This window comes from Callospermophilus lateralis, unplaced genomic scaffold (assembly GCF_048772815.1).
Source record: "Callospermophilus lateralis isolate mCalLat2 unplaced genomic scaffold, mCalLat2.hap1 Scaffold_929, whole genome shotgun sequence".
Lineage (NCBI taxonomy): Eukaryota > Metazoa > Chordata > Mammalia > Rodentia > Sciuridae > Callospermophilus > Callospermophilus lateralis.
In genome coordinates, this window is record NW_027517440.1 from 94,055 (window position 1) to 115,313 (window position 21,259).

The window sequence follows — 21,259 nt, forward strand, 5'->3', positions numbered from 1 at the left end:
TATTTATTTGATATTTATTGCAAAATAAATAGATACACAGGGAAAAGACCATAGTGAATTGCTAAATCAGGGCATTGATATGGGGGATATTGTGTATCTTCCCTGAATAAAAGGAAAGAAAAAAAACATGCTTGTATTTTCTGATTTGCAGGCAACAAAACATAAAGAAAAGTGGTTTCAAAATAATGAGTATCAAGTACACTAAAAGTATTGCATATTATTTTACCTCTATTACGTGAAGGTAAATAATTTTACCTTTATTACATATAGGAAAAATATAGAGAGTTGTATTAATAAAGGTGAAACAGGAAAATAGATATACATTCATAAAAATTATTAAGAATCTTTTCAGTCTTCTTGCAGCCTTCTGTCTATTGAGGGAAGATAAGAAAAAAAGAGCAAGTGTGTACCATGAATAACGGGCATCTGAGCCTGAATCCTGTTGGATATAGTCACATATGAGTCAGAGATGGAGCTGGTCATTGAGGCAGAAATGACTTCTTAGGAAAAACACACTAACATAGGAACGAGAAAGATGAGCAGCCTGCCATCTGTGGAACAGAGATAATAAGAGTGAGATGTCTGGAAAAGTACAGGGGCACAGGTAGCCTGGCAAGGCTGGGATAGCAGAGGTAGAGTGCTCCAAGGTGTGAACCTCAAATGCCACCCTCTCGGAATCTATGACTGGTGGTGGTGTGTGACTGCAGTGAAGCCATTTCTCCTGAGAGTTTCTCTATCCCAACTATGTTTATAGGGAATATAACAATTCTGGAATTTGCATTGCTCAAATGAATCCCAACCACCTTGTCCTTTCGTTAAATCACCATCATTTTGAATATATGGCTAATATCATGATTGGTCCAAGACTAAAAGTTAGGTTATCAATGCTACTAATCCATGGTCACCCACAAATTAGAAATGTCAGTCTCCCGCTGATTGACACAGTCACTACACTGCTGAAAAAGAAAGACAGCAGGATGAATCTGTCAATCTGCCTCAGATAATAATAATAACAACTGTAATGATAACAACAACAACAATAATAATAAATCTATATTAAATCCAGTAGGATCTGTAATAACTTGGGGATTGTGCATAATAGTCCCCCAAATTGTGTTTTTATTCTGGACTGTCACCAAGTAGATGTCAGAAGACTTTTTGTGAAACTGAAAAGTGATCACATAATTTTCAAGATGCTTTCTCAAAAGGCTTATTTGTCTTTGAATAACACACTTGTCTGCCTGTTTTGCCACTCTGGAGTCTTGTTTCATGTCATGTTCTCTCATCTGCTGGGCCTGAGGGCTCTTCCAGTGGGCTTTGAAGTAGGGACGCTCTGCTGTCTCCTCTCCTTAGAATGCCCCACCCTGTTTTTTTCCAGATCTGCCTCCTCTTCTCTGAGATTTCATCTCCACAGTCTTTCCTCAGAGGAGATTATTCTGACACCCCCACGTCCAAGGCACTTGCTCTTATAGTCTTCACAACACTCATCACCATATGAAATTGCCTAAATCACTGTGTACTTCCTTATGATCTGCTTTTTACTCCCACAAACACAAAACCATTAAATATAAATTTTGAAAGGAACTGTACAGAGAGTGTATGAATTATCATCCCATATGTCTCATATGCCACTATGGGACAGTTTGAGATTAGTTTAATTAAACTACAATTGGCTAAAGCACATGCACACTTTAGAGAATCACTAAGGCATACATAGTACCTGGAGAAGGAATAACAAGAGGGTGCTGTTAGCTTACTAAGACTGAAGGAGAGAGAGGGTCTAGGGACACAGGCATTATCTAGTGAGGGCCCCTGGGATAGAAGAAATGGGATGTGGGCTACTATGGGAATAAAAGCCCAGGCCAATTTCTGTTTTACTTGACAATACACTGCCAATAGACCTAAGGCTTCCTGGAGCCAAGGAGCAAAGTCTAGAAAAGTATTAAAGTAGATCTGTGGGGCGGGGGGGGGGGGAAGGAGAGGGGAGGCCGCAATTGATTGTGTCTATTATATCCTCAATTCTTTTTTTAATTATTTTTATTTTTTTATTAGTTACACATGACAGTAAAATGATCTTGACAATTCATACATTTGAATCAAATGGGGCGTAATTTCTCATTTTTCTGATTGTACAGGTTGCAGAATCATATTGGTCATACAGTCACGTATATACATATAGCAATAATAATGTAATAATAACAATATATTGTCTATTTTATTCTGCTGCCCTTCCTACCTCCCTTCCTCTCCCCACTCCCCTCCCATCACATCTCTCTACCCAATCTAATGTGACACACTTCTTCTTTTTTTTCTCCTCACAACATTATATGTGTATTCTGTATAATGATGAGGGTCTCCTTTCATCTTCCATGCAATTCCCCTTTTCCCTCTTTTTCCCACCCATCTCTCTTCCCTATTTAAAGACCTAAAAAGAGCATAGTACAGGTGCACAGCCACATCAATGTTTATAGCAGCACAACTCACAATAGCTACACTGTGGAACCAACCTAGATGCCCTTCAATAGATGAATTGTTAAAAAAAATGTGGCATTTATACACAATGGAGTATTACTCAGCACTAAAAAATAACAAGATCATGGCATTTGCAGGGAAATGGATGGCATTAGAGCAGATTATGCTAAGTGAAGTTAGCCAATCCCTAAAAAACAAATGCCAAATGTCTTCTCTGATATAAGGGGGGTGACTCAAAATGGGATAGGGAGGAAGAGCAGGAGAAGAAGATTATATCCTCAATTCTAATAACAATAGGTGAATGAAATGTTTACTTTAGTACAAGGCTTGCCTGATCTGTGGTCCCATGTCTTAGTACTGAACTTTACCTCTTCATTCAAAAATTAGCTTTTGTAAAATTATATACTAGATGATCACAGATGCTGTTTATGATATTTTTTCCTATATAATATTGTATTATTTTTCATCTCAAAATGGCATTCTTGGAACATTTACTGTATTTTATAAAATAATCAGACATTCATCAAGATTGAGGGACTATTGCCAAAGAAAATAAACTCTCTGAAGACTATTTTTCTTTGTTATATTATTTTAAATGTGTAAAACTATCTCAATCATATATGTCCATTTATATTGGCAGAAACTATGTAACAATATTCTTCCCATTCTAGTTGTCTTGATTAATACATTAGAAATATCCTCAGTTAGAAGATATTAAAATAATCCCAGGATTAATTATCTCTGTCTCCTTTTATCCAACAAAAATGATTTATTTTAGAATTCTATGGGATGAATTAAAGTAAGTGGCATCATTTTTGTGAAATATTTATACTGTTCTATAAAATTCATTGGTTTGTTTTCAACTGCTCTCCTATAAGTCAGCCACTGTATCTATATACAAATACCAAAAGGAAGGTAGATAGGATGGACACTAATACTAACATGAAAACTTAGTTGGCTTGAAGCATTTTCTTCTGCTTCCTGCTGTCTGGTATGGAAGTACTGCAGCTCAGTTCTTTGCAAAGTCCTCCTACATCAAAACTATGTAATCTATTCTTGCTTGTTTGATTGGTTTTTATATTTTAATTGATTGATACACAAGTGGCCATAAGAGGAATAATTTCCTGAAAGAGAAATTTTCAGCATTTTAAAAAGTGATGTAATGAAAAATTCTCTTTTCATGTTCAATATTATAGTCTTCCCGATTCCCCAGATTTGTACAAGTTACAAAAATGTGCAAATGTTGCATTTTATTTTTGTGGAACCGTGGTTTCTTGAATGTAAGTGATGGCGGAAAGAGCATTATTCTCATCATCACATATATTCTTGCTCTTCCGAAATTTTAATGTACTACCTTATAGTTAGTTAGGCAGCATGGTACCAAAAGAGGGCAAGGAACAGAAGGCAGGTCACCTATCATACCCAGGGCAGATGAAGAGGGCAGGGTGGCAGATTCCATGGGGACAACTTGACAAAATTAAAAATCACAGGGGGAAACAAGATCACAGGAAAAAACAGATATTCTGAAAGTGAGTTATATGTATCTACCCCCTTTGCAATTCTATCTTAATGTTTTGATCTAACTTCATTTCAGTACATAGCTTTTTTTATACACTTCACTAAGCAGAAAGAAACAAGTCCAAAATTCTCTCTCCTTTTCTCTCTTTCCTGCCTTCTCTCTCTTTTCTTTCTCTCTAATTTGATATTGAGGATTTTCAAACACAAACGAATTAAACAAATAAAAATATTTTATATATATTTGTAATTATTATATTTAAAATAAATTGTGCAAAGCTAGGCCTTAGTGAATAGAAGAACAAGTCAGTAAGCATATGAACATATGAATCAAACTCAGGGATTTATCTAAAATTTGCAGATAGCATAACTCAGAAAGAAGTCACACAGATTAAGGTAGGCAGGACAGAGACATTAAAAACTAGAGATGAAAAATCTTAGTTGTAAGATTTAGTTGGAAATAAGGCATCAGGAGCTTAAGGTGGAGACAAACAGATTGAATCAAAATGGTGTCAGTACCAATTCTTGAATAAAACATCATTAGCAAAATGAAGGCTGTCATTTTATAATTATTTCTTCTAAGTGTCAAAAAAAATTTCAGATTGCAGTTAAATCTGAATTGGCTTCAAAATGGCATTTGGTAGTTGGATAGTAAGTAGAAAGTAAAGATAAAATGAGGATGTATATTTGGTTTGTGATTTCAATGCTATGTGCTCCTGTTGACACTCTTTGTCATACATACTTGTTCCATTACGAAACACCACTATTAGTGCCACACAGGTTGAAGGCAAAGGCTGTCCCATCTTACCCTAAAACCATTGACTGAAAATAGGAATTAGGTTAATGCATTCAGTTTTTTTTTTTAAAGAATGCTGGAAGCTTTTACTTACTTCCTTTTGAATAAGTGTAAATATAAATTAGTTCTAAATTTGGACACAAAAGTAGAAACTGAACATCATGTATAAATATGCATATGAACCATTAAATTTATGACTAAAAATGTAATTATGGATAAATTCACTCGAACAATCATTTATTTGGTCAACCAGCTGTTGAGTCCCTTCCAAATATCAGGCACTGTCCTAGGTGCTGGAGGACCTGGTGACAAAGGAGACAGAAGTCCCAGCAATTATAAAGCTTAATGATACCTAAGTGAAAAATCTATTGCTAAAGTAACTGAGGGAGATGGTGAAAGACAAAATATAATGTGCAAAGGAGATTATTCACGAATTATAAAAAACTAAGTGGCATATTTATCCTAGAAAATGAAAGTGAAGAAGAAAATGGTAATCATTAGAAAGTGAACACTCAACAAAAATTGACCATGTACATTTTTTCACATGATTATGTTTACCAATTTTTTAAAACATTCTTATTTGAAATAGACACATTTGTATAAATAAAATTTAACCTAATGTTCTTAGTTACATTTTAGAACTAATATGGTAGTTTTTAATAATTCCTCACTGCTGCTCTATATCTCATTGTAGGGTTGTTTCCGAAATTAAATTATATCTTAAGTATTGAGCATTTAAGGTGTTTTTAAATAACACATGATTTCTCACCGGCATAACTTTGTTAGTGAATCTACATAGAATCATTTTATTGTGGTTGCAATCTATTTTATTATGGAAAGTACAGGATTTGTGATGTTTGTCTTCTGTTACTATTTCCCCCTCAAGGTATTATTAGAACAGCTTTGGCAAACATGGATACAGAAGTCAAAGAACAATACCAAGTTCTCATTCAAGCCAAAGATATGGGAGGACAACTAGGAGGACTGGCTGGAACAACAGTAGTCAACATCACCCTCAGTGATGTCAACGACAATCCAATTCGCTTCCCCAAAAGTATGTAATTTACCCTAACTCAAAATTTGCAGAGCCATTTGAAATTATTAAATTACAATGTTATATAATGCATTAGCAATTAAAATCATTTCCCAGACATTTTTTTTTTGGTTTCAGGGAACATAAGTCAACAGATAAAAATTGCATGACTTCAGAATTTATAATTTCAATGTATTTCACATCCCATATTATTTTAATAGAAAATAGAGTTAATAATTGAACAATCAGACTTATTAAATCAATGTTAACTAAAACAAAATATTTATAGTTATTTGGGTGGGATCTTACCGTGATACATTATTAATTTAAGACGTAACACAAATATACATAATCTGATATAAGGCATCCTATTTATAACACATGTACCATCATATTTTTTATTATATATTTAAGATAATAATTCTGTGACTCCATTTTTGTAAATATACACATGGAACTATTTTCATATACTTTTGTGAATAGGATGATATTGATGATATTTTATTATTTTAGTTCTGACTAGTTATTTCATTTTAGTTTTGCAATAGGTGAAAATTGCTACAGTTTCTTTTGATAATAGAATGGTTCACACCTGTATCCTCTCTATAACTCTGTGTTTCCCTTTGAAAATGAGTATTTCTCACTTGTATTTCATCTAGTTTTCTGTTACAGTATTACATTTAACACCAATCCGTACCTATTCACTTCCCAGTGCATTTTGGGGAATTATTTCTCTGTTCCTCAGAGTTAGAATATTGATGCTGAATGGTTTTAGTCATAGTTTTATAAGAAATTTGATTAAGTCATCAGGTAGTTTTTTTGTCTAGAGAGTTTAAAAACCAAAATGATTTTTCTTTTTCCACTTCAGAAGGACAATTAGGGAGTTCATCTACTAAAATCTGTAGCACTAAGAATATTTAAATAATTGTATGTTTTATTGCTTTGGCTACATGTTTTCATATTTGAATGCTTTGTCACTTTTTTCTTTATAGTTTCAACCTATATTTTCTTCATTGGTATATATTTTTATTTAGTAATCAGAAAGTCTAATTGCCAAATGTTTGGAATGGCATTTAGAAATCATTATACTTTAATGCATATGTTGATTAGTCAATTGAACCATTCTACCAGGACACATATTAAAAAATGCCATGTGATTCATGCTAAACATACATAGTTTCTGTCAATTTAAAAAAAATGTATGAATTTGTTTCAAAGATAACACCAAACTTTAGAACATGGAAAGTATATAACAAAGTTTACTAGATAACGTTATGAGCAATAACACAAAATTCCTTAAAGCAATATTTTTTCTTACTTTTTTATTGAGGGAAACAGAAAAAACATTAAAAGGAGAAACAAATAATTACTTTGATTACCTATTATATGATCTCATTAAAGAATATGGTTCAAATTCTAAAAGCTATCCATGTTTTTTCTTTTCTTTTTTCCTGTAGTTCTTTCTTATTTCTTTCTTTCTGTTTTATTTATTTTTTTTTTTATGTCTGCTTTAAATTCGGCAAGCTGTGATAGATTATTGAGCAGTATGGATTGAGAGATTTTTCTGTTTGCATGTAAAATGTGCAATATTAAACATGGGTTCAGATTCAGGTTTTGTGTATATAAAGCCTGTGGAATCTATAGTGTAGCAAATACGTTCTGGGAAATGTGATATTCTTATTTATATGGGTGATAGTGGTGTTTCCAGGTCAGAAATTCAAAACCACTACCAGTGGAAAGATGTCCTATTAGTGGGTATGTGTCAGGGTTTTAGCCCCTGGTTTCCTCCTGACCTGCGGGAGACATGGGGAAAGCATGCCCTGACCAGGATGAGCCAAGAAAGGCAAAGGTTGATTGGCCTTCGCCACCCAGGCACCCACACCCTGCCCTCCCTCGCCGAAAGACAATCAGACACGCTAGGGAGACCTTCAAAGCAGGATCTTGTTTATTGAGGAAGTACACACAGCTAATATAATGCTCAGGAGCCAATCAGGATAAAGGTCAGAGGGGTGGGGTGAGTTCACTTATACACCCTTCCCATGTTCTGTAAGGGAAGGCATAAGCTATTCACGAGGGTGGAAGAGTACTGGACCTATCCTGGAGGTGGTCTGTTTTTTCTGTCACCACCACACTACCTACTGGCTGATTGCCAGGCGCCATCCCAGCCACATGTGCGGCCCCAAGACTGGGAAGCAGGCAGCAAGTCATGTCCTACAGGTATGGGTGAAGAGTATTTTGTAGAAGTTTGGGCAGGGATAATAGACCTGGAAAATACACAGTGAAAGTCTTGATTCAAGAGAAGCTACATATAGTTAGGAGACACAAATTCCTGCTTAGATCCCACTGAAATAGAAAGATAACTTTAGATCGTATGTAGGGCGTAAAAGAATATGGATAGGTCCATAGGCTTGTTGGGTATTTATTCAAGTTTCAATTTGTGTTTTTAAGAGTGATTAAACAAGAAAGTATGTGAAAGAACAGAGCATTGAAACTGTTAGAGCATTTATAAGCTATTCCATGAACTTTATGATTACTGTCTTATCTTCTTTTTTACAATAACATTATTAGATTAATATTTATCACTTTGCCTATAAAGAAGATGGACCCTTAGAGAGATAAATACTCAGTTATCAACAATGAATTGAAGTTACAAGTTTTTTAACTCTGAAGTTCACAATTCTTCTAATTTAACATGATATTAAAAATAAAAACTATGGTTTTCTTTATATGCCACTCTAAAACAATATTATTTTAAATGCACTTCTAAAACAATCATAACATATATTAAACTGCCTATACTCATAAAGAGAAAAATAAGAGGGCAATAGAAAATTACCTAGCAGATCACTGTGATCAAATTATTTTATGATTGTATTACATGCACATTTGAACCACTGTCTAGCATTATAATAAGTGGGAGATATTGTTGAATTATTTGAAGGAAGAATGTTTTCATGTTTTGCATGAATAAAAAATTAGTCCAACTGCCTGAAGTTTTACATGTCTTTGTGTCAAAACCTTTTTAGTGTAACATCATTTTGAATTACATTCGTCAGAGAAAAAGACAGAATACATTTATACACAGTAAAACCATTCTTTTGAGGCCAGTGCTCATTTAGCAGAAACATTTCTCATATGGAGCAATTAAACAGCAAATGTGACATAAAATTATGAACTGAAATGATATCTATTTGAATGTTAATGTCAAGGAAACATGTATTTCCTACATAAATAACTTAAAGGAGAATTCCCCAGACTAGCTATATTTGCTCATGACTCTTAAGCAGTTATGATAAAAAATCTTGCTTCAGATGAATTTGACATACTTTTTCCATTGCTTAAACATGCACAACATAATTTCTTAGAATTTACTTATCACAGTGCATTATGGCAATGTGTATTCATATGCATGTATGACTTATTAAGCCCCCATTTGCATCCATTTTCTTCTATAAAAGAAGATGGGAAACCATAAATGGCAAATGTATTTGTATAAAACTTATGAAAATAGTTTGTCATTTTACTGTTGATTTAAAATTGATTGCCCCATGATTTTATAACTTTTCTCAGTCTGATAATGATGATGATGACTATGGTATTGACTAATAAATTACTATGTTTCACACAACATAGAAATTGTTGTGTGACAATGATTTGGATGTTCCTTCTCACTTAATTCTTATAATGACTCAGTTTCAGAAATAAAATTGCAATGCTATATTGTTTAAAAAGTAAAAGAGATTCATCCAGGAACTTTATTTTTAAATTAACTCTCTCTCTAGAGTGGAAATTTATTTTTGATGCCTATGTTTACCCAAAAAGTTCCTCCAAGTAACCCAGAAAAGTGTCCACAAATGAAACCAACAATACAGGATCAGAAGTGGAAATAACCTGATACCTACAAAAAGAACTCTGAAATCATATGAAGAGAAAGCATTTTCTTTTAAAAATGTTTTGCATGAGAGTTATATGGCTCCTATCTATTACAATCAGGGATATCTCTAGAGGATCTTTATTTGTAAGTAAGCTACAAAAATATTAATGATTTCTATTACATGAATTTTAAGTGGCTAAACCATCTAACAAGCTGATCTAAAGTATATATTATGAAATCAAATTACTTAAGTAATGGGGTCAATTCAAGAGTATAAACATATACGCACATAGATATTTATGTGGTTATATATACACAAGCATACACACAGTCTCAGAATATGTGTTATATGTGTTAAAATAGAATATCTCCTGGCCTTTGAGTTCAGAGAAGGCCTTATACTACTCATCTGGATATGGTGAGGATCACTCAGTTCCTTTCACAAGCTTCCTTGTTACTCTCAAGTGCATTTTTTACACCTCACTTCCTATCTTGCCTGGAAATTCTGGCTAAGGGCAGGCGACCTGTTTATTCTCCAAACACAAAAAAATAAACAAACAAAACCTAATAACACTCCCATAATATGGCTAATCAAAGCCTTTGAGCCTGGAGTAAGTTGAATACAAATGTTACAAAGTTGTAATATGTATACACTATGTATTTATGTTACATTATTGCAGAAGGGCAATAATGTAACATAAATTACATTAAGGGCAATAATGTAACATAAAACAAATTTCAATGTATTGCTTTTTAGATAAAATAGCTTTTATATGTGATAAGGACTGAAGTATACAGTAGTGTAGAGAAAGCCCACAGAAACAGTAAGTGAAGCAGAGCCTGGAGATATCTCAATAACAGAGTGGAAAGGACACGGGGATCTTCTGGACTCAAAAAGGAAGTTAAGTAAGAGGAAGACCAATGAAGAAATGACTTCAGCAAGAAGATGGCTTTTGTGTTAATATGATGAGCTTGATGGAGGGGAGAAAGCAAAAGGCCATTGAAAAAGGCTTTAAAATTCTTAAAAAGTGTTTTCAAAATCAAAGCCACAAAGAAATATTTCTAAGATATATAAGCAAAGAAGTGATACATGAACTCTCACACAAAGATAAAAAATAACTGAATTAAAGAAATCATGCTCTGTTTATCATTAGAGTATGAAAAATCTTGAAAAGAAAATGAAGTTATGAGAAGATGAAAAAAAGCAGATCAAGTCTTTATTACTTAAATTTCTGACATTAGTGACAGTCTTTAACCATAGTTGTGAAAGAATCCTAAAGCTACCTTTAACTCCATATGGTTCACATTTCTCTACTTCATTTTTGCTTTATTATTGGTCTTAGGAGCTATATAGACAAAGAAACTGGATTTTGAAACTGTTTTGTTAATAAGAGCAACACAGAACCAAGTTTAATAGTAAAAACCTTGGAAACAAAATTCTGATATGTAAGAAATATATCTTATTAACAAATATTAGATGTAATAAAATATATCATTCAATAGAAAAATAATTAAAACTGCAGTTTTATTGAAGTAATGAATTGAAGTAATTGAATAATGTAAAAATAATATAATTTTTTATTTGAACCTGCATAAAGAGAATAAATTTTTAAATTTCTTCCCTCAAGCACCAAGTATAGATTTTTTAAGTAACTGACAATCACACAACTTGGAATAAAAACAGTGATAAACTTATGAACACAATATATATAAATGTACTGGATGGGAATCCATATCATTACAGAACAATGGAAATGTTGGAAGAAGTGATATCGACATTGATTCCTGAAACAATATTATTATAATAGTGTTAGTGGGAAACCAAAGCTATACTGAAATACTTACAGCACTGCAAAACATGACATCCTATTTAAAGGTTTGTATATATAGAACTATAAAAAATTAGAAGTGAAAAGACAGAAAGGGAAGGAAGGAAAGAAGAAAGAAGAAAGAGAAGGGGGAGAGAGAAAAAAATCAAAGAGTGCATTGAAACCATTCCTGAAAAAATAAATGATAGTCAGATATTTATACATGAAGAGATTTGTAGTGATAGCTAGTGAAACATTAAGGCACGGGCAACTAAACAGGGAAAGTCCAACAGTCAAATACAGGCAATAGAAAAAAAGAAAAGCCAGTGCATTTGCACATGATTCATGATGGTATGATGGCCATTAAGAAATCAAATTAAGAGACAGCTAGTTGGACTGTCAGTTAACGAATTGGTTTTGGCTAAAAGAAACTAAACTCTGCCATGAGAGAGAATATTACAAAACTTCATCTCTTCCAGATTATCTTATTAAAGTCTCAAAAGGAAATTCATGAGTAAACAATCCTTTGAATAAATAGATGAGGTCAGCTGAATTTGAAAGTCTAAATATTTATTTGTTTTAAGTATTTCTATATCTATCTATATCTATATTGATCTTTATTTTTATTTGTTTTTATGTGGTGCTGAGGATCAAACCCAGTGCCTCACAGGTTCAAGGCAAGTGCTCTACTACTGAGCCACAATCCCAGTCTTGAAAGTCTAAATATTTATTAAAATTTTGTTAGTTTACTTATTTTTGGTACCAGGAATTGAAACCAATGGCAAATAACCACTGAGCTACGTCCTTGGCCATTTTTATTTATTTATTTTTATATTGAGACAGAGTCTTGCTAAATTTCTTAGGACCTCCTAAATTTGCTGAGCGTGACTTTGAACTTGTGATGCTCCTACCTCAGCTTCCTCAACTGCTGGGATTACAGGCATCTGCCACCATGCCCAGATAGGATCTTAGTTTAAAGGTGCTCAATTTTTTTTCTAAATCATAAGAAAATTTGTATTATTTTTGTGGAATATTTTGATAAGGTTATTTGACAATATATGTTAGAATTCTTAATGTGCTATATCTTATTTGATTAATCAGAAATTATAGGGATAAAGTCAACTGAAAGAACTATTTACATATTTAAAGGAGGATTTAAGGGAATATTAAATGCACTCTGTTAAGATGAATAAACAATGGAAAGTTATTGATGCACTTGAAAGGATGTGAACTCTTGCCAAGATCCACATCATGTTTATTACCATGTAACAGGAATAGTGAGTATATAATTCATATGTATTGAATATATATATATGTATATATATATATATATATATATATATATATATATATATATATATATAATAGAATGTGAAAGAGATTTTTATTCTGATAATAATTAAGTAATATAAATGGGCTGTTGAAATTCCAATGCAAATTTTTGAAAAAAATATAAAGGACAATTAGATTTGTAGGGAAATATAGATATGTTTATTGAAACTGTAGTTACTATAACTGCAGTATTAGATGTAAAACTTATACTTGCATAGAGGTACTTTGTAAAAAGGAAAGGAGAATCAGAAGTCCAGAAAAAAATGTAGTCAGTTTTCCTTCTTTTTTTGCACTACTGGCATAGAAAGAGTGTAGAAATAAATAAATTTTATCTTTAAAGCCCCATCCCCTTTTGAATATTTTTAAATCTCCTGATGATCTTTTTCTCCGTATTTTCACTGACTGTGCTCTTTAAACTTTGAAAATAGAAACCCTCCTGTTTATGCCTAACCCACTAAGTCACACATTATTGAAATGTACATGCTTCAATATGGCTGAAAGTATTAATTTTGAGTTATTTGTATTTTAAAAGCTTGCTTACTAACAAAATATTGCCTCAGTTTAATTGATTTCAGGTAGTAAAATGAGACCAAGTGGACAAACCAAATAAAGTAATTATTCTGTGGGTCAGAGATGCCACTTGACTTGTCCTTCTCATAACCTAGAACACCTGAAAGAGGTGTTGAACAGATTATCTGAGCTTATAGGGCACATCTCCCAGGACTGTGTTCAATGATGACACATAGTTGACTTGAAATTATCTGTGGTGGGAGTTCTTATGCCATAGAAGTTGACAAACACTAAAACCCAGGGCTTATACCTGCATTCCCTCCCTACTCAATATGTATGTTCATAGTCATACCCTACCAGGGTATGAATGGGAATTATGATAACAGTATAGACATCATAGTTCTAATGTGATGATAAAAATATTTATTGATGGGAAAGATTTTAGATACATGCTACAAAATGTAAAGAAGTTTAGAAATGATTCCTAAAAATAATTATTCTTCTTAAAGGGTAATATGTATTTTAAAATGTCTTTCTTTCCTTCATATTTATGTCCATTGACTTTCTAAAAGCTTTATACATTTATTCCATGTTATTTCTGTGTCAGAAAATAATGTACTCACTCCCTGTGAGTGATAGACATGACCCTGTCTCTTCTTGCAGAAGAGCATGAGGAAGACATTGCAGGTACCTCAGAGAGAAGTACTACGGGAGACTCAGTTAGCACACAATAACAGTAATACAGAGAAGAAATATGTGTGAGATCTCTGTTAGCAAAGACTATGATAGTTGTGAAAATGATAATATGTGTATAGATTTGAACAATTTTATTGGATAAAAATGGTAGTATTTATTTTCTATCAATGGAGGATTTTAATTTATGGAACAGGAGAAATACTACTTGCTGAGACATTGCATATTAGATATCTTTTGGGGGACATGGCAATCCTATAAGCTCTATGTGGAATGCAACAAGATCGATGCCTTGAAGTTTTGGAACATCATAATGTTTTGCCAAGTATGAAACTCAGAAGGTGTATATAGAGAAATTTAAAATATAAAAAAAAAATTAGTGTGAATAGAGTAAATGAAGTCAAGAGGATAGATGAAATTAACTAGAAGAGAAAAATCAAAGGGGCGGCTGGAGACAATGGCTCTTGACCATGATTGTCAATAGAACCAGAAGGAATGTAAAAAATCCTGTTATTCAGGTCTAAACACAGAACCACTAAATTAACTCCTCTTTGGGTTATTCTTGGGCTGCAGCATTGTATCCAAATCTTTCCATATGATGCTAACATGCAGCAGGAATTTTATCTGATCTTGAGGACATAACAAAGGGCATTGGGGAGGGGACAGCTGTGAAGTGGAAGAAACCAGAACTCTATATAGAGAATGTAAGAGATGTTAGAAGTGTGCTTCAAAAAAGAGGGAATGATGAAGAGGGTTGAATGATGCCCAAAAATTGTTAAGAATTTAATGACAAAGAAATAAAACTGGCAATATCAGAGGAAATCTTTAACAGAATAGTGGCTTCAAAAACCAGCCTAAGTCTACATGTGGCTTGCTTGTTAGGTAGAAATAGGTCACAGTGACAATAAAGGAGAAATTATGTTAAAAAGGGGACAATAATTAAAAGGGTGCCTGGAGTCAGTTTGGAGCAAAAGAAAACCTTTGTGAAATAATCAAATATGAACACTGTCTATTCTTGGGAATATCTCAGTTAAGAAGAATATTGATTGTGAAAACAGACTGTGTGATAAATTGTACCAGTATTTGCATATTGCTGGAGTTCAATAGTAAGAAGGGAAGATGAAGGATATCTCAATTGAAATTGACTAAATAGCGGGAGGGGGATGCTTACAGATGTGATAAAAGTTTATTATTTAAATTTTTACCATGATGCTAAAATGCAGTGAATATCATCTAGCCAAGTATTGTCCAAAGTCAAATGTAGAATTTAAAATGAAAATGTCAGAATGCATTTAAGGCTGTTGAGTCATTAGTCAGAACAAGATATTTTGTGTGTGTGTGTGTGTTTTTTTAAACACTTTTTATAGAGTATGGGGAATAATAGAAAAAGTTTATGCTGAGGTATTCTTTGAGAGAGTGATGAAGAGTTCCCATATAATCAAAGTAAGTAGTGTGGTTGCTCTTTTCCTAGCCTCAGGTATGTAGAGAAGAGCCTCCTCAACAACCAGGGCAGATCACAATGGCTGCTGTTATTTTCCCAGACAGGGAGCAAATCCTTGGGATAGTGTTTTCCATATGTTTAAGAATGTTGAAGTACCCAAGGAAAGCTGTTTGTAAAAATAATTACATGATAACAAAAGGAAGGGTAAAGATGTCGCTGCAGAAGGGAAAAATACCCAAGAGTCATTTTAAGTCCTACAAAGGAGATTTTCCTCATATTGAGAATCTGTGCGTGGAGTGCATCACTGAGGGATCTGGAGGGTGAGGCAGTGTTCTATCAAAGTAGAGGCAATTCCTTGCTCTTGGGGGTTGCAGGATGAGATGCTTCCAAGAGTTCTTCACTCACTGCCACTCAGATAAATCAGACCTGGAGAAGCAAAACTATACCTTAAAACAAGGACACACCAAACCCCTAGCTTTGCTGTATCCTACAGTTGGGGAGTAATATCTTGGAGAATTAATAGGGAACAAAAAACTGACCACTATATTGTAGTTACTGCTGCAGATGATGTTCTGGCTCAACATTGTTTTCATCCAAGGAAAGACATTCACTGAGGAAATGGAGAGGGGAAGAAGGAGAAAAATGAACATGCTGTACTTATTCCAATAACAGGAATATTAATGAGGGATTGTTTGCAGGTTTGGGAAAGTGAAAAATCTACATAACACCATTCTAATTTCATTCTGTGAAATACAGTTCACAGTCGTTATCTGGGAAAAGAATTAGTGAAGTTAGTAAAGCTGAGTTTGTGGAGAGTGGATTGGTTTAAAATAGAAATGAAAAGAGAATGGTAGTTACTTTAGCATCTGCATACTTTGCAAGCAATGAGGAAGGTGAATTCTAGGTTAATGATCATAATTTAAACCAATATCTAGCTGTCTTTCTTGTTTTTTCTTAGTCATACATCTCTCCTCTTTAGAAGATTAATATGACTATTAAGGGTTGTCTTTTGTCAGATATAGTAATAAAAGAATGTCAGAAACCAGGCATGGTGGCTTATCCTGTAATGCCAGCAGCTTGGGAAGCTGAGGCAGGGGAATCACAAGTTCAAATCCAGCTTCAGCAATTTAGCAAGACCCTGAGCAACTCAGCAAGACCCTGTCTCTAAATGAAATATTAAAAAGGGCTGGGGATGTGGCTTAATGTTTAAGCATCCCTGAATTCAATCCCTTGTACAAAAAAGGTGGGGGGCATTGGGAATATATATAGGCCACACATTAGTATTTTATTGAAATGATAAATCAAACTTTTCAAGTGGATATGGAAAGAACAGGAACAAGATGAGAATTTATACAGATTAATATACCAGTGGTCTTTCTGATATTGGAGTTGATAGATCACAGTGGGAGTAGCTGAACAAAGAAAATTATAAGTCAGGAAATTCTTAGCCTATTAGCTTTTTCATGTGGTTGTTTCTGTGGTTTGATTCTATGGATTGATGGTTCTGTGGATTGTTTCCTATTAGATGACCTCACAGACCCAATATCAAGTTGGCTCAGTTCACACACTCAGTCTAAATATCATACATGGAATAGAATTATAAACATTGCTTCAGACCTTCGAAGTTGCCATGCTAGATTAATATTTCTGATTTTTCAATTAAATTCTTCAATGACATTAAATTGTTAACACTCCTAGATATGTTTAAACTCATTTGAACATTACACAATATATACATATTTTTAAAAGATGGGGAACCTCATAAATATGTATAAATTTATGCTCTTATGTAATCATTCAAAAGAAAATTATTGAATTCTGAGAAAGACAAAACTATAAAAAATCTGTTTATCCATTTTTATATTGTCTTCAACATCCTGTGGACAAAGCTACTAGAAGCTGCAGTTGGACCTAATCTTTTACCTGAATTACAGGCATGCTAAGTAATTAACTTACTATATAAATATGATTTACATCTGGCCCTATATTTTTGCATTGTCTTATTTGCATAGAACCAGAAGTTTTAGATGGATGAGTTCTTATCACTCTTAGAAAAGATTTATTGCTATCATTACATAGAATTTATAAAACTTAATCCATTAATTTTAGATATATACTTAACAATTCATGTACATGCTTGTACAATTTAGAAGGGACATTTATAACCTTTGTAAACTTTCTTTTCTCTTTTAGTTGTTGAGAACTGAGATTGTATTAGATATAAACATTTCTAAATTGCACTAGATTTTACAAACATTTTGTTTTCCTTTCCTCTTCTGAGTTCTTTGAATTTCCTTTTTTTCTACTATTGTATTTAAAAAGGGAAATAATTTAACTAAAATAGTAAAGTTATTGGTGCCCAATCCTTGACATTTTAAAACGTGTTCAACCTGCACTTTTACTAAGTCAATCATTGCTAGAAAATGCTTCTCTTTTAATTGATACAAGTTTTTCAATGGCTTTAGGTAATGATAAGTTTGTGAACAATTTAAGATGAAAAATTTCAAAACTTTTTTAGAAAACTTATATCAGTAGAGTAGAATGAACACTAGTTCTCTTCAAATTTATTGTCACTGGTCTCATAGCCATTCTGAGACTGAGTTTGGATAGATTTGTCATTCCTGAGGTTCTATTTACAGATGTTTAATGTGTTTGGTTTAAGCCCAGATTGAATTCAATTTTGTCATCAGAAAGGTCTTTTCTTGCGGACTTTTTTTTTTTTTTAATTAAAAAAGTGCTTTAGAATTTTGAAGACAGAGGACCTAAAATATTACTAAACTATCAAAATATTTTGTTATTCCTGAATTCTAAAATTTTCAGAACAAGAAAATAAATATTTTAGTAAAATATAAAATAATTTTTCAGCATTCTCTTTTTTTCATTCTCACACATTTGTATGCAGCTTTCTCTTTCTTACTGTTATTCATATAGAAAAAAATATTATAATGCATATTCATGGGGACATTATCAATAAAAATATTATTTAAAATTTAATTAGTAGTAATGGATAATACAAAGTATGTTATTATATATATATATATATATATATATATATATATATATATATATATATATATAATACTAAATTTTATTTACTATTGTACCAGTGAATTTTTGAAAATAAATCTACAAGATGAATCAAAATTATTATTACACCAATCTTACAAATAAAAGAATCACTAAATATTTTGCCCAAGGTCACAGAGATATAGGTAAAGTTTCTATAAAGTTATTATTATTTTTTTAATTTACAACAATGTTGGTTGCTTTCTCTTGGTATGTTCTTGACATACTACATTATTTGTCTATTATTACATTTGCTTAAGAAATCAAATCATATGCAATTAGGTGCAATTAGATGGCATTTCAAGGAAAAAACATACAGGATCAGTATTTAAACAATTCTATGTCTAAATCTAATTATGTAATCTACAGTTAGGTGATTGTGTATGTATATGCATATACACATTCTGAATATTAAATGTAAACTTTTTTAAAAAATAGTATAATTATTTAGGTGGGCTCAAGGATACAATTTTGAGTTCTTAAAATGTTTAATAATTCATATCAATTTATTCTTAAACATTTCATATTTCTAGCATTCTAGTGCCGCAGTCCGGCTGCACCAAACTAATGGGGGGGGGGGGTGACGAGCAACTTGTGTACATTGATACAGCAGGAGTGGGAGCCGTTTATTGTAAGACAGGAGGGGTATATATACATTCCACACAGCTTATCTTAATTAACGTAAACTAGATACAAGAGTCAACCAATAAGGAATCTCCACACTTAATGGCTCTCTGGCATTACTTCACAAACCACTCCCTCTGGCAAAATGCCAGGCGCCAACTTGACTTGTTTACAGACCCTAACATTCTAGTATTTAAATTTTTTAATTTGTTCTTTCTAGGTATACATGACAGTAAAATATATTTTGACATATTATACATACATGGAGTATAACTTCCCATTTTTTTGGTTTACAATGTGGAGTTATAGTGGTTGTATATTCATATAAGAACATAGGAAAATTATGTCCAAATTATTCTGTGGTCTTTCCTATTCCCATCTCTCCCTTCCCTTCATTCTCATTTATCTAATCCAATGAAGTTCTAGTATTTTTAAGCTCCAATTATTACCTGTCATATACAAATGATCTTTATAAATAGTTGAATGTTGAGCTCTTACACAATTTTTTTGTTATCTGAAGACTTATTGCTTTAAATATAAAATGTATTTTAAAAGTAAATTTGTAAAAATTTATTTCATCTTTTTAAAAAAATTTTCACATTGCTGAAAGTTTTTATGATATTTATAAATTGTTCATTCATTTAATATATTTGGTTATATCATATTTTCTCAGTAAATTAAAACATTATTTATATTTTTTAAGTACATGCACTAAAACCTCGATGCACAGAAGAAATGTAAGTGATAAATAATTTCTTTATTATGTCTTAATTTTAAGGGATACAGATTAGTCAAATGCTGTTACATCAACCATATATGGACAATGCCACTCTGAATTTACCACAAGTTTTCCAAAGCCATTAAATATTAATGAAATTTGTGAGAATGCTCTGAGATGACAATTCTCAAAAAGAACTGCTTAGATAACTTATAACTTATATTGACAGAGTACTACAAAGTATAGCTATCTTCACATTTATTGTTAATGGCCTCATAAAGTGTTCTTTTTTAAAGCATAAAATTCACATCTCAGCATAGTGTCTTCAAGGGGGGTTATTTCATCTCTAGTCTGCATTATTTGGTACCCTTCAAAGTTTAAAGTGCTTTTTCTCACAATAGAGGGTCTCAGTTCTGGCTAGACTTTCCATATTTACTAACCATTATCCAGTGGACATGACTCTAGTCTTTATTATTTTTCTCAATATACAATTTATTTATTTTTGCTTCTATACTTTTCAAATGAAAAGCTACCTTATAAAATTTAATACGCAACTTGAAGCTGCTCTCACTGAATATATTGGAAAGTGTCTGCAGAAATACCCTATGCTCTTTATATCCTCCTATTTCCCTAAAGATATCATCCAACACCTGCCCTGCACTCCTCAGGGAGGTATCCTCACCAACCCAACAGAAATCCCCTGTATAGAGCATCATGCTATTGCTCTCAAATCAATTTTTATTGTAATGTTTAACAATAAATTTCCTAACTAAATATCCTATTAGAGGGAGATTTATAGTACTCATTCAACTTAAACCTCCATTTCTCTATTTTTTCAGCAAAAAATTTAAGACTCTAACACTGATGGACCATGAGATTGAACTGTGACTAATCATACTATCAATTTAAGGGTTTTATTTTTTCTACTGATTTTTATCCCAATCACACAGTGAGAATCAAATGTTGTAGACTCACTTCCTAATAAATCATATTTACATTTAATTGACATTAAAAATTTTAAAAGGGGGATTCCACTTCTTGGGTCCCCTTCTTCCTCCGGGAGAAGTCTTTTGTGCTGTCCCTTAATAAACTTCTAATTTCTACTCTGAAAAAAAAATTCAAAAGGAATTGAAAAATATCTCATATATTCTGTGCTCTGTTCCTTTTCTCTGAATTTTCTCTTTGAGATGTTGAGTAAAACTTGAGTGACTATGCCCCATGCCTTACTGCCACACTAAAAATAAATTCAAGTATCTTCATGCTTGCTCAAAAGTCAGGAGTCCCTCAAATCTGTACTTATTGAGAAATATTTGTGATCTGAAGAATGTAGGTGACAATGGTCACATTAATTTCTACTAGGTACTTGTCACTTTTTGA

The 21,259-nt window shown here is 32.6% G+C and overlaps 1 pseudogene; it reads left to right on the top strand.

Moving 5' to 3' along the window:
- Positions 1-5,680: 5,680 nt before the first annotated feature.
- Positions 5,681-21,259, top strand: part of LOC143387140 (cadherin-12-like) — a 79,009-nt pseudogene continuing 63,430 nt past the window's right edge.